Source organism: Mya arenaria, chromosome 13 (assembly GCF_026914265.1).
Source record: "Mya arenaria isolate MELC-2E11 chromosome 13, ASM2691426v1".
NCBI lineage: Eukaryota > Metazoa > Mollusca > Bivalvia > Myida > Myidae > Mya > Mya arenaria.
In genome coordinates, this window is record NC_069134.1 from 8,601,602 (window position 1) to 8,617,156 (window position 15,555).

The 15,555-nt window shown below is 35.0% G+C and overlaps 1 protein-coding gene across 7 annotated transcripts in view; it reads left to right on the top strand.

The window, feature by feature from the left end:
• Positions 1-314: 314 nt before the first annotated feature.
• The window catches only part of LOC128214138 (receptor-type tyrosine-protein phosphatase delta-like), a 174,921-nt gene continuing 159,680 nt past the window's right edge, over positions 315-15,555 (top strand). For 3 of the 7 annotated variants that reach the window (XM_052920413.1, XM_052920418.1, XM_052920415.1), the window contains exon 1: positions 316-429. The gene's annotated coding sequence lies outside the window, so the exon portion shown is untranslated. Of the gene's footprint in view, positions 430-15,555 lie in introns of all 7 variants that reach the window. The other 4 variants (XM_052920416.1, XM_052920417.1, XM_052920420.1 and 1 more) reach the window with 2 other exon arrangements.

Consider the following 15,555-nt stretch of genomic DNA (forward strand, 5'->3'; position numbering starts at 1 on the left):
ACATATCTAATGTCCATTCTATGGTAATAAATTATCACATTTCCTGTCCTTAGCAAACTCCCTCTCCAATTTCTATCTCCATTGTCTTCTAGGCTAACTGACCCTGATCAATACTCCCAACAGAACAAGCTCCCAGTCATGCAGACTTCCAGCTTTTACACTGGTGGGCGCATTCTATCATGACAGCGCCCTGCTAATCTTTGGCTTTTACTCAAAGATATTGAACTTTAACTCATTCACATGCTGTAGCAAGGTTGCTATTCACATGAGGTTTTATGCAGCTTTTGATTGGAGTTTTTATGAATCCTGACTCTTGAAACACTTTTAGAACTTTGATACAGTGTATGTTTCAATGTGTTACAATATTTCCAGGGAAAAATTTATTTGATTGTGCAACTTGACATCGATGCTTGGAATTTAATCCAGTTAGTAAGTTTATTGGTACTAACAAATATACTTTCTAAGTCTTGTTATTAATTTTATAATATTATAGAGTACTGTTATGGTGTAGTCTTGAGCAATGCACTAATTTACACCAAATTTGTTATTATATGTCTACAGGGGTTTTGGTTTTAATTACATTGTCTTTCATTGATTAGTAATAGAAAATCTAGCGCTTCACTTGCCGGGAGATGTGATATTTGATTTACATGTCTTGTCTTCCTTCCTCCCTGAAACTTTTTCTTCTGCTTTTTGCTAGATTTGACATGAAGGCTTTATGATTGAGTGACATGCCAGTTAATTAAGAATTTACTACTTCTCCACATCAATATGTATAGATGGAATAATGTGTGAAGTGTTACTTTATTGACCTTTATCTTAGAACTTTCAAGGAGCTTATATTTATAAAAGTATTTTTCTTTTGATAATAAGGATAACCTTGTAAGGACTTGTTTTCCAAATGTATGCAGTGTGTGTTGGTCGAGACTGCCTGTTAGTTGTTAGATATCTGTTCTAGTGTTGTGGGTTCAAATCTGGTGCACCTTTCTACCAGGTTTATTTTAATGTATTAAAATCCTAGCTTTGTTAGCATTATTTTTCAATGAACCTTAAAAATATTCAATTCTGTTTGTGAGCTTACTTTACATTTAAAATTTCAAAGAAGAACATTCTGACAAAGATGATCATAAAAAAGATTACTTAACAATACACTTCATCATTAATTGCTGCATTATCAAAAGTTTATATATAATATGGATTTGCCTTCTAATTGCTTTTTTCTAAGATAAGAAAGAAATTTCAGTTCAAATCCATAAGCATACCTCTGAAATTTAAACGAATCAGATTGTCTGAAGAAATGGGTTTTCGATTTTGTTTTTGATGGAATGTTCTTGTGCCCTTGCTAGAATGGTCAATCAAGACTGATGACACAAACTTGTGCATACTGCAGGCAAGACATGGTTGCTGTACATGAATTTAAAAAATAATTTCAAATAATGCAAGTGATAAGTTTTGTTATGAGGCTTGTTGTTGGTAAGCTATAAATGAGTTTAACAAACGTGATGAAATCTGTTGGAAGTGATGAAATCTGTTGGAACCGCTGTGGCTGACCAAAGCCAGATGACGTACATTAATCCTGGTGCCTTCAAGCCTGGTAACCATGATACTTGTTTTGCACCTTCTGATTAGAATTGACAGCACCAGTAATAAAATCATTGATTATCTTCAAAACATATCATGGAGGTAGCATTGCATGACAATGCCACAATTAGTTGCCATGGAAACCAGCACTGGTGGCAGGTAGTCATGTTTTCCTGGTTACACCTTTGTACAGGTGGGCTAAGGTGACCAGATGGGGTGAACAGGTGATCAGGGAGGCCAGTTGTGGTCACCAGGACCAGGAAATAATTCTTTGAGGAGACCTTGTTTAATCTATGAGTGCTTTGCTTTATTTTCATGAGGCATCATTTTGTCATCCTCAAGTATGACACATTATTCTAGAAAATTGGTATCTCTCTACTCTGGTATAAGGCAGTGTACCCATTTGATATTTCAACAGAAGGCAAAAAATGTTTTTTTTTTTTTGTATTTTAACGTAGTCCAGAAACAATGTGTCATGTTTATTTATTATTATGCCCAGTCAATCAATAGTTTCCAGTCCCTTGCTAATTGTGGTTTGTAAAGTTTCAACACATTTTTAGCCGTAAGATTCTTTCTTTAGTCTAATTAAACGGCACAATAATGGATTATTATCTTGTTATTCCCCAGGAGAAAAAACAAAAAGTAGAAATTGATAATTGTTTCTTTGATAATATCCAGGAGCAGATCAATTTGTATGATATAATGAAGGTTGTTTTTGTCTACAAATAGCTATAAAAATGTATGAAACTCACAAAAACTCAATGTTCAAATGCAGTTCTAAATTCACAGTGACATAATGTAATCGTTAGCTAGCTCATGCAGATTTAATTGAAAAAAAAACTATTCAGAAGAGCAATGAGTTAAAGAGTTAAAAGTGTTTTCTCTGTGAAAAATTGGGCATCTGGAACATGCCTGAGGTTAAAATATTTCTTTGCAAAGAAGAGATATATATATATATATATTTATTTTTTTATTAACAAGAAAATCACAACAAAGCACCACTCTGATATAGCCCCAGGGGATAGGGAGAGGGATGGAGATATGTTACCATGGTAACAGAGTGGAGCTGACCAAGGTGACCACATTCCGTGATGGGTATCAGCAGGTCAGCTGTCCAGAGGGTCAAACATGAAACATAAGTTGTGTGGAACTAACACAGAAAGTAATGTTCATGGACTTCCTCATGACTTGGCTGACAGCTGGGAAGTCTTGACCAAGCAGTGGGGAAAAGTGACTTGCAGATTTTCCTTACATTCATGTAGTAGGCTAGTTTAAATGTTGTTATCAGCCTCATTCGAAAGCTCTTACATAATTTTTTTGCCAATTGTTAAAGAGATTTGACAATGTAAACAACAGTGGGCCGATTGTTTAGAACTTTGTTAAAGTTAACGTTGTGTTTATCAACATCGTTGTTAACTTTAAACGTATATTTAATGGGCTCATAATTATATAAGTATGATCAAGGAAAGCTGAAACATTTGTCAGATATCTTGTTAGAAATACAGCAGATTAAAGTGTATCCATTAATTTTCGAGAGCAGTTATGATTTAAAAGTTAACATTGATGTTGTTCTGAACAAAATTGTTAACATCATCATTGTTAACATCATCATTGGTAACATCATCATTGTTAACATCATCATCGTTAACTTTAAAATCTTTACAACTCTGGAAGTATATATACACATTTGTGATCTTCAGTACTTCCTGCAAATGTTTTCAGCTGTGTTTGTTTAATTCAAACTTATAACTACATCATGGAATAAGTTACCTTTAATAGTTAACAACAATGCCATTAACAATGTTCACAACAATTAGCCCAATACTAGATGAAGATGTATTCTGGTGAAAGTTGGATAAATGTGTTTTGAAAGTTATTTTGCCTATTACTAAATGTGTTCCTGATATATAGCATTATTTTAAAGTAATTAAGATGGAGTTTACAAGAATGATCTGTGAATCTTTCGAGACTTTCTAAAACAAAAAATGTGTCTCGAGTAAATTTGATTTTAAATTGATGAACTTTGTGTTTACCTTAAATGTTTCACGTGTAAATCTTTTGATTATTCAGAAATTCTCATCCCAACTTAAGGGATTGACAAATAACTTAGTATATTCCATGTTTCTTGCTAATTTACATTGATTGCTGTCTGTTTGGAGCTCAGATAAATCTGCTTGATTAAATCCCTTGGAACTGTTCCCAATCAATATAGGCCTAATATAGTAGGAAAAATTTAACAAAGACTTGGAAGTGTTAGAGGGCAGAGTCAGTGGCTAATATATTAATCAGTGGGGAATTTCAAAGGAAATCTCTGTTACAAGTGGGCCTTGGCAGTTAAAAGGAAACACAACTCAATACTGACAGATTTGGTGGAAAATAAAAAAAAGTTTCCTGTTTCATGCCCCAAAAAATATGGTAGGCAGGTGAGAAAATATCTTCTTTTTTTCTTTTTAGGCAATTTGTTTCTTGAGAATTTTCTGTTTCCAAATGCTGTAAATCGTATGTTTAAGAACAAAAATACAATCACTATTAGCATCACTAATATTGTTTAAAGCCTAAAACAATGTGTGTATACCACGTGATAAATTGCGTCATAAATGCTACGTTGGAAGGCAAAATTTTGCTTCGATTGCAGACTTTGAACAAAGATACACTATTTCTTCACTATTTTTAATAATTCATAACGCAGTCTATGCCGCTTACGGAGCCCCGCCTTCGGTCTTTTACCAGAGTTTGATTGAGGGTTTAGTTTCTTAAAACACTTCGACAAACCGTTTCACAAAACGGCCGTCTGACGGTTTTTGATAAAACTAATCACCTCATCAAACTCCGTTCATAAAATGAAGGCGAGGCTCTTTCAACGGGCTAGACTGCCCTTAGTTTCATTTAAAATGGTGTAGTAAAAGTAATGTTACCTTTGATTTTATTCTTCATTTTTAGCAAATTGCTGCCTTCATTTTTAACTTTTAAATGAAAACAAAACAAACAAATGGTTAATCTCAAGGCAATTTACCTTAGGGTTGAGGGTTGAGCACCATAATATAGGGTAGGTTGGGAAACATATAGAAAAAAATTAAGCCTTAGAAAAAAAATATTAAAAAAAGGTGACAGTTAATATGGGAAGGAAAAAATATTGTAATAGGTGTGGCTGTTTAATTGCTGGATAGAAAAAATTATATTCCCCCAATAACACATAAGTGATCTATTATTACATTGTGACCATTATGTTTACATAACACCCTCATTTATTTATACATTGAAGAGATTCTTTTCTCCAATATCTAGAGATTCTTTTTATAAAATTCTAAGTTGATCAAAACTGATGACATTAAAAGACTCCTTTCATTGCCTGCAGCCTACAAAACTAAAAACTTTGTAAAATGTTTCCTAAAAGCTGGAGCTTATAAATATCTCATACCTTTAATTCCAGAAGCTTTTAGTTAATATGTTCTGAAATATTTATTGCCACATTTATTACATGATTACATCATAAGGAGTCATTCTTAGGGAGGAATAAAGGAACACTTTTATAGAATATTCTACTAGAAATAAGCATTGTTAGACACTTGTGCTAAACATTGTTTTATTTTGTTTTCCTTGAATACAAACATTTTTTGGTTATTAAAAGCCAACCAGCAGATCAATGCTTCAGACACTGTCAAAGAGCTTGATTACCAGAGATATAGGAGATATTCTGAAGAACATGTACATGAAAACATGAGATATCAAGCATACAAATGCATTTATCTTCTGAAACATTATTTGAAATAATATGCGATAATGGTGAAAGCTCCCTCTAGACTTGTCAAATGTGTTTTACAACTGTATCAATAATCATCAGTATTTGGCAAGAGATGAGCATACCCCACACCACACAGTACTGCATTGCTCCAGGAAACTCTTGCTGCTGTTTGATTTGTGGAATTATACTTTTGCTACGGCTTTCTTATATTTGGTAATCAGCTTTCTTATATTTGGTAATCAGCTTTCTTATATTTGGTAATCAGCTTTCTTATATTTGGTAATCAGCTTTCTTATATTTGGTTATTGCACCTACAGTTCCAGCTTGCACTTTCAATAGAATGTTTTAGATTTTCATTCAGTTTAGCTCTCATGAGATTGCAGAATACAATGTTTTAACATTTAACTTGGTTTCTAGATGTAAGCACAGCCTTGTAAACATGATTTATGTGCACTTTTGCTTGATTCTATTTTCTCCTGTTTGATAATTAATGCAGTCTTGATTCTTTGTAATTAGTTTTCTTTCATAAATATTGCTATAGGAAACACCAATAATTAATTAGGTACAAGGAAAGGAAAAGGGTCTACATATGAAGTAGTTTTTCCTGGAATTAATTCCAGAAATATTAAGGGCTGTATGACCAATTACCAGGCCTGCCTGGATTAGGTTGGACTTTTGAAGTCAGGAGGATAAAACAAGCTTAAATTATGTAACATGGCTGATTATTGCATACAACAGGATATGCGCTGGTCTTAATATGCTAGTTGTGTTTTAAATTATTAAACTGATCAAGTCTTTGAGAATCAAATGAAAAGGCTGTATGCTATTTGAATCTGGATGTTGTGAAACATGTTTTTGTAGTCATGTTAGGAATATAATCTTTCACTGTATAACCCAACCAATATGTTCTTGAACTGCTAATCCAACCAATATGTTCTTGAACTGCTAACCCAACCAATATGTTCTTGAACTGAAAACTCAACTAATAGTTTCTTGAACTGCAAACCCAACCAATATCTTCTTGAACTGCAAACCCAACCAATATCTTCTTGAACTGCAAACCCGACCAATATGTTCTTGAAGTGCAAACCCAACCAATATGTTCTTAAACTGCAAACCCGACCAATATGTTCTTGAAGTGCTAACCCAACCAATATGTTCTTAAACTGCAAACCCAACCAATATGTTCTTGAACTGCAAACCCGACCAATATGTTCTTGAACTGCAATCCCAACAAATATGTTCCTGAACTGCAAACCCGACCAAATGGCAATATGTTCTTGCAATGTTACCTCGAACAATATGTTCTAGAACTGCAAGCCCAGCCAATAGATTCTTGCACTGCAAACCCAGCAAATACATTCTTGGACTGTAAACCCAACCAATTCAATATATTCGTGTACTGCAGACCCAACCAATAGATTCTTGCACTGCAAACCCAGCCGATAGATTATTGCACTGTAAAACCCAGCCAATAGATTCTTGCACTGCAAACCCAGCCAATACATTCTTGGACTGTAAACCCAACCAATAGATTCTTGCACTGCAAACCCAGCCAATACATTATTGGACTGTAAACCCAACCAATTCAATATATTCTTGTACTGCAGATCCAACCAATAGATTCTTGCACTGCAAACCCTGTCAATAGATTCTTGCACTTCAAACCCATCCAAAGATTTTTGCACTGCAAACCCATCCAATAGATTTTTTTCACTGCTAACCCAGCTAATAGATTCTTTCATTGCCAACCCAGCCAATAGATTCTTTCACTGCAAACCCAGCCAATAGATTCTTGCATACCGGATGTGTGTTTCCAGTCATGTGACCAGTGCTGGAAAAACCCATCTTACACCCCCCATGTAAGATGAGTCAAACACAACAACGCGCCATTTCTTATTTCTTTTATTGCATGGTTTATAAAAATAATATTATGCTGTTTCAATAAAGCGCAATCAAATATATATCTATGCAAGACTTTTAATTTAAATTGAAAATAAATAATCGTAAAATTGCGATTTTCAATTATTTAAAATAACTGCACTTGATGTCTTCAATAAACAACGTCGCAGGCGCTTTTTGGTGAAATAGACAAAAGTTTGTTTTCTACGTCATTTTTTCCACAAATCATAATTTTAGATATGCAAGAAAAAATATCAATCATGTGCTTCTCTTTCGGATTGAAAAATCTGACCCTCGGGCACACTGCGTTGCATGTAACTCGGCAAAGCCTCGTAATCGGTTTATGTGCATGCCCTCGGGTCGGATTTTTCTATCCGTACCGGAAACACACGATAGATACTTATATTCTTGCACCGCAAACCCAGCCTATAGATTCTTGCACTGCAAACCCAACCAATATGTTCTTACACTGCAAACCCAGCCAATAGATTCTTGCACTGCAAACCCAGCCAATAGATACATGCACTGCAAACCCAGTCAATAGATACATGCACTGCAAACGCAGCCAATAGATACATGCACTGCAAACCCAGCCTATAGGTTCGCACTGTTGTCCTCAACCAATAGGTTCTAGCATTGCAAATGCAGCCATTTATTGTTTTGGTCGCTGAAGTGAAAAATCTGCGGAGATCTCGGTGAGTTTATTGTATTTCTAAAAGTTTTTCACTGCAATAAGACTTCTTCTAATTAAATAACTACAGCAGCTGTCATGTAGACAATTAGTGTCAATAATTTTATAGAAGAAGACAAAATATTATTTTGCCTTGATGACATAGTCACTTTACTCATTTTATAAGCTGAAATCTCTTATTTACTACAGCAAAATCCCCTTTTCAGCTGTTCAGTTATTTTTCCCCATGGAGTTTTAATAGTTTTACAAAATTCCCAACCCATGTCTGTGCACTTTGGGCTTTCACATGCTAAGATGGCTTGGCAAAATTGCCTTGTGTCAAAAAATCTTGTTCATTAAATAATGGCAGGTTTTGGAGAGCTTTAAGGCTTTCTTTCTCTCGGCAAGTTAGCTCAAAATGGCATAGGAGTCAATCTTGTTTAGGTTTCATTTGGCTCTGACAGGAATTTTAAAAGCTTCCGTTTTTGCCATTAACTGTTGTAGCAAGTCTTTGAGGATAAAAGAAAGGAAAGCTTCCAGAGATTTCCCAGAATGTGAACGAAGCAGTTTGGTTCGTAAATGGACACAGTATTTTTCCTTAATTGAGAATGGGTTTTTGTTTCAAATTAATGTATTCTAAAGGATAGTAACCAGTAGAAGAGAATTCTGTCAGCATCTTGTCAGATTTTCTTACAGAACCATCCCAACTAATCTAGTGGTGATTTCATTAAATAATTTCTGAAAAATTAATGTCCGTTGTTAAATTTGGGATTTGTTTCTTTTCAAGATGTCTTGATCTAATTAAAAATATTTCAAACACAGATTTGTGAAGTTACAAACCCAGGTGCATGGAGGTGCATCTTCAATCTTATTCCACAGATCATTTTATTAAAGTCACAGATATTGTATCTGACAGAAGCCCATATGTGCACACTTGCCCGCATTAAACAAATTGGGCTCATCAGGAGACTAAGTGCCCTATAATGAGTTAAGTGTGTAAGTGTGCTCTGCTGGGGCTCTGGAGTCGGGCTGGGGTGATTGAAGGGCTTGTTAAAGTATATTGAAAACATTTGGTGTCTGTTGCTTCAAACATGCAGGTTTTAGAATACCTTTTAGCCTAACGTAGAGTGTTGTAATGGAGCTTGATGGAATCTTTAGAGAATATGAATATAAATACCCCAGCAGGAAAACACTCTCATGAAACTTGACTGTTTTTATTTTAAAAAGAAATGTCAGATTTTTGTCATAGCCTGATGTCTTTAGTGTTGGAGTTGTGAAAAAAAGAATTACAACCAAAAAATATTTAAAATAGTCACGTTCATAGAATGCCCCTTGGCTATGACTGAGAAAAATAGATCGCCCAGCAATGGCATTTGCTGGCAGAGCTCTTGTTTTGTTTAAAAGCAAAAATAGTAAGATAAGGAGTTGGCTAGTTGGTCAGGGTTTCAAGTCGAAAATGCATTTATAGAGATGGTCCTGGTAGAAAAGCAATTTTATCAAAGAAATGTAGCTTTCATATTGATATTCTCTATTATGAAAGAAAATCTTTACAGTTGAAATTATGCCATCTTTGAAATGATATAATGCTTAAAGAAAAATCTGAAACATCTTAAATTCTATTGATTGTAGAACTGAGTCAGCCTGTGAAAATGATTGTTTTGTAGCTACATTTCAGTTTGTAAGACTTTTATCTGCTCACAATGGCAAGCTGAAGTGTCTCGAGATAATTGTCAGAAAAAAAGAATATTCTGGAATAAATACGTCAAAAGCCTATAGTGAAAATGTGATGCAGATCTGTAATGATGTTGGAAGCAGCTATCAAACTATAATGGGATAATCAATGAAATAACACTCTCTCTTAATTTCTCTCCTCTATCTTGTAATTATTACTGGATACTCTAATATACTCTGCAGTCCCTGCTATGTAATCATATGGGTGCCGCAATTCTTTTTTGGTGAAAGGTGGTATTAGAACGTTTCAATTCCTGTTATTATTAAAACAAATTCCTGGAAGTTTGAAAATTATGAGGTTGTGGGCTCCAAAATGCCTGGTATGGTACATGGCTTTCACAGATTTATTGGCTGCTCCATGTTTTTGGGGATGTGCTTGTTTTATCTGGAATAAACAAACGGGTGAATGGTAAAACCGGATGTGCAGTTGTGTCTGGTTGCACTTGATTGAAGTTTGCATGATCTGTTAGAGGTGTGCAGTGGCTTCTTGTTGAGTGCTACCGTCATGCATTTATAACATTGCATTCACAGTTTTTCTTTGGCACCAGGTTTTTTCTTGCTTTGCCAATAATACCAGTAGGGGCTTGGATCTCGGACACTTTTTCCATTTTTTTCTTTAAAAATACCTGGCTGATCCATTGAGATACACAATATTATCTTTACAGAAACTAATAAGCTCTTTTCAGCTAGGAACATGCTGAATTAGCAGAAGTTGAATAACATTTTTTTTTTCCATTGTTCAGAAAAAGGCGTTAAATTTGAGTTTGACAGAAGTTTTCCGACATTTATTTCTATTTAAACAATCATAACTCATAAATGTCCAAGATCATTTGCTGTCCAAGATCTACCCCTCCCACTTCTGGTACAGGGAAAAACCCAACTAGTAAATTGATCTTTGACTGTAAAAGACACCATCAAGATATCTTACAAATCATCCATATTTGATTCATGATGCAGAAAACTTTGTTTTCTGACTTAATATAATAAAAGATACAGGGCAGTGGTTTCAACATCTGTAAGTTAATCCATTAATATGACATCTCAGCCATATTTACTTTTTAAACTTTAACTGTGAACAGCAATTCATGCGCCTCAAAGGTTAAGGTCACTCTTCGTGGTTTATTGAGTATTTGTTACTGGTCTTGTAACAGCTCCTGTTAAATATGATGCACAGTCATTTCTTGGGTTTAATATTATAGTTCAGTATGCCTCGTCTTGTCAAGATGGTGTGCCAATGGAATGATACAGTCAAATGAAATAATCTGAATGAGAAAGCTATTCCCAAATCAGAGAAAATGTCCCAGACTTTTACATCATGTGAAAATGAACAAAAACTTCTAGTTATCGGCAAGCACAATCATAAAAGAAGTTCTTTCTTTGATATTTTCTGAATAGCATTCAATTATTTTCTAGAAAAAATAAGATTTCAAGCTTACATCATTAAAAGTACTCAATTATAATTTTCTGTAGACTGTATACGTTTTCCTGCATGAAGATATAAAGCCTCTCTTGGTCCAATTTGTCATCAGTATCCATCTATAAGAAGTTCAAGAAGAGTGGAGAAAATGATAAGTTTCAAGGTGTTTTTCTTTAATTATTTATTTTTCTGGAGGAAAGAAAAATGATAGGGCAGGTTTGTAAACAGAATGTGTCAACATATTGCTCCAGGATAGTGAAAGATATACCATGGTGTTGACTTTGGGAAGTGTTTCTTCCTTAGAAATAACTATTTCTGTCATGTTTTCAGAACTATATTATATGAGTTCTTATACATGTTGACCTCTAAAAATAATTAATCCGTTTGAAAGCATGGTACTGTTTCAGTTCCTGTTTTATAATTTTAAAATCAAACCTGGATTTCACCTGAATTTCGAAAGGTTAATAATTGGAAAGAAGCATTTTTATAAAAAAAATTGCAATGTAGACAACTCATTTTTATTCCCTGAAACGTCCCCGCAAAAATAAACAGAAACGTGCCTGCAGTACCTGAAATAGGAATGCTTATATAAGATGTTGCTGAAGTCAGGTAAATATTTAAGAACTCATCTTTCAACGGAGACTCAGAGATTTTGTACAAGTCATAAATCAGCTATATCACTCCTCATAGGTTAGAGGAGATGTAATCTACACTGGTATAATAAAAACATTAATTTTAATTGGAGTTTAATTTTTTAGGAATTGGGATTAAAATTGACTTCTCAACTTCTTTGATTACCGTAAATGACTGGGTATTAGACACGCTTTTTTCCCTCAGATTCCGATGCAAAATATGCCTGCGTATAATACCCAGTAACACTTTTTTGAACTTTTTTTTGAGGTCGATTTCAAGCCGAGAGTTTGTTTAGATTTATGTAGAAAGGGATGTTACTCGCGTCATATTGATCGATTATATACGGGTTAAAACGGCAGTTGAAGATCGGTATACGGTATATCGTAAGACGTTTATAATTTTAACAAAAATATTTTTCGATTACATTTTTCGATTAAAGTTATTCAATATTATTTTTAATAATAAATTGAATTGAACAATAATTAAACTTGCATATAAGAAGCAAAGTTGGGCACTGTCAAAATATTTTTTGTCAGTTGTATGATAAGGTGTGAAAACTCGCATTGCCTTTTGTTCTGTTTAACATACCAATACTACAAATTGATGTGTAATGGTCTTGTTTTTTTCACACATTTACGCGAACTTTATTCTTTTCTGTAGGTGTTGACATTTTGAGAACAAACCCGCACAATATAAGGTTTACAGTATGCATAACTTAACTTCATTCTTGACAGGTTATCGTTTAGTTTACGATATACTGTCATAAAGAAATCTTACATATTTTCATAAAAGGCACCTTTCAGTGCTATCCAGAAACAAATGGTCACCATCAGTTTTTTTAAGTGCCTTTCCTAACATAAAAAGAATTAAAATGAAACACATTTTGCATTATCATTGTATGGTTTTAAAGATAACCATCGCTATTTTCACGAAAAAAAATATATTTCGTCACTGTCAACAAACATGGTGGCCGAAATTGACAGACATTTTTGACATAATTTCTATCTGTCTTTTAACCAAAAACATAGATTAAAAGTTTTTTTCTCTGACTTTTCACAGAATTTTTTCCCTGCGTCTAATACCCCCTATCGTCTTATAACCAGTCATTTACGGTATTTGTGATATTGTTATATGATGTTTGATGTAAGGCCTTTTTATTCGGTCAATATTCATGAAGTAACATAGGTTGAGTTTTAAGCTTGGTAGAATATTGCCTCAGCTTAATTTTAAGAAAACTATCAATAGTTGTAAAACAAAAATATTATGAATCAGGGGCTGTTCAATTATCTTAGTGTAATATTTCAACTAAGTACACATTTCTGAATTTTTACCGATCAGTAACTGAAGAACTCTGAGGCCCTGGGCCCTTAGGGACTTTGACATTGATTTGAGTGCATAAAAAATAATAATTGTTTAAAATTTAAGGCATCTTTGAAAAAAAGATGAATTTAGAATAATTTGGGATTTTATCAGTTTCTGTCTTCAAATCCAAATAAATATCTAATAAACAATTTAAAATACCTAGACCACATAAAATAGTTTGTTACTTTCACAGACTATGTTATTTGGATGAAAATAAACAGATACATTTTTGTGACTGCATATCTTACGTCTTATGTTTGTTTTGCTAATGAACAGGTTTATGAGTTGTATTTGGATCAGAGATGCCGTTTTAATCAGTTTGATGTATGCATTTTATGGAAACACCTGGCTGTCTGTTTTTTACTTTCAGGATTTCAAGTACATATTTTTATATTACACTTGATATGTATGTCTATAACAGGTGGAATTTTATGAATAAACATTGCTTTCATGGTGTACACCTAGAGGTCCTGTTAATGCTTCTTCATCTGCATTGTATTTAAAGACACATTGTGACAAACTTTTAAAGCTTGGTATGTTGGTTGTGTGGTTGGGTTGTTGGTTGGTGAAACTAGTTTTAAACAATGAGCATTGGTTTATACTGAACACCATTGTTGTTCCACCATTGTTAGTACCCCATTGTTGGTCTACCATTTTTGGTCCGCAATTGTTGGTTTTCACTGTCAACCATTGCCTGTCCATCATTGTCCATCATTGTCCACCATTGTCTGTCCACCATTGTCCACTATTGTCTGTCCACTATTGTCTGTCCACCATTGTCCACCATTGTCTGTCCACCATTGTCTGTCCATCATTGTCCACCATTGGCTGTCCACCATTGTCTGTCCACCGTTGTTTGTCCACCATTGACCTCCATTGTCTGTTCCACAATTGTCTGTCTACCATTGCCTGTACAGTATTGTCTTTCAACCATTGTCTGTCACCATTGTTTGTCTACCATTGTATGTCCACTATTGTCTACCATTGCCTGTACACCATTGTCTTTCCACCATTGTCTGTCACAATTGTATGTCACCATTGCCTGTCCACCATTGTCTGTCCACTATTGTCTGTCACCATTGCCTGTACACCATTGTCTTTCCACCATTGTCTGTCACCATTGTCTGTCCACCATTGTCTGTCCAACATTATCTGTCCACTGTTGTCCACCATTGTCTATCCACCATTGTCTGTCCACCATTGTCTGTCCACTGCTGTCCACCATTGTCCACCATTGTCTGTCCACTGTTGTCTGTCCACCATTGTCTGTCCACCATTGTCTGTTCACCATTGTCTGTCACCATTGACTGTCCACCATTGTCTGTCACCATTGTCTGTTCACCATTGTCCACCATTGTCTGTCCACTGCTGTCCACCATTGTCTGTCCACCATTGTCTGTCCACTGCTGTCCACCATTGTCCACCATTGTCTGTCCACTATTGTCTGTCCACCATTGTCTGTCACCATTGACTGTCCACCATTGACTATCCACCATTGTCTGTAACCATTGTCCAGCATTGTCTTTGTACTATTGTCTATCAACCATTGTCTGTAACCATTGTCCCGCATTGTCTTTCTACCATTGTCTGTCCACCATTGTCTATCCACCATTGTCTGTCCACCATTGTCCACCATTGTCTGTCCACTGCTGTCCACCATTGTCCACCATTGTCTGTCCACTATTGTCTGTCCACCATTGTCTGTCCACCATTGTCTGTTCACCATTGTCTTTCACCATTGACTGTCCACCATTGACTGTCCACCATTGTTTGTAACCATTGTCCAGCATTGTCTTTGTACTATTGTCCACCATTTAGGATTCTTCTTAGTCATTCATTTGCTAAAGTCAGTTAAGTTTGCCATTGTTGGTCAATTCAACATTAGTGCAAGTCGCAGTTTGCTTCAAGAAGTTGTAAATCAATGGAAGTAGGAAATTAGATATTGCACAACAAAAGATAATAAAGTTTCCTTTTTCTACTGTGTTGCCAACTGCAGAAGCACACTGCAGTCTAATATTTCTCATGATTTATTTCCTATTGTTTCCTAGATATTTTTTTCTAGATTGCAGAGGGGAACAATAAGGTAAGGTTGGCAAAACTCCACCAGTAAATGGATCTCATGCTGTTGGACTGCTATTCCTGTGCCGACCTGTCAACTTCAATTTCTCACTTCATTGACACTTGCCCACATTAAAGTCGAAAACATAATGTACTCTACTAATTGCAGTTTGTTGGTCTAGCTTGTAGTTTTTAGCCCTACTGGCCAAAGGCCAGAAGACCTTATGCGATGGTAATGTGTACATAGTATGTGCATCCGTGCGTTCGTGCATCTGTAAACAAATGCTTGTGAACACGACACCCAGGGTTCACAGGTTTGGTAAACATAATTCTGGAAAGGTTTGAAAATCTTTTTGTGTGTTCGTGCATCCATCTCAGCACAATTGATTGTGAATGTTTGTTTAAATTGATCAATGTTGTCCTAGGATGCCCTTGACTTTGACCTTTTGACCAACTTTT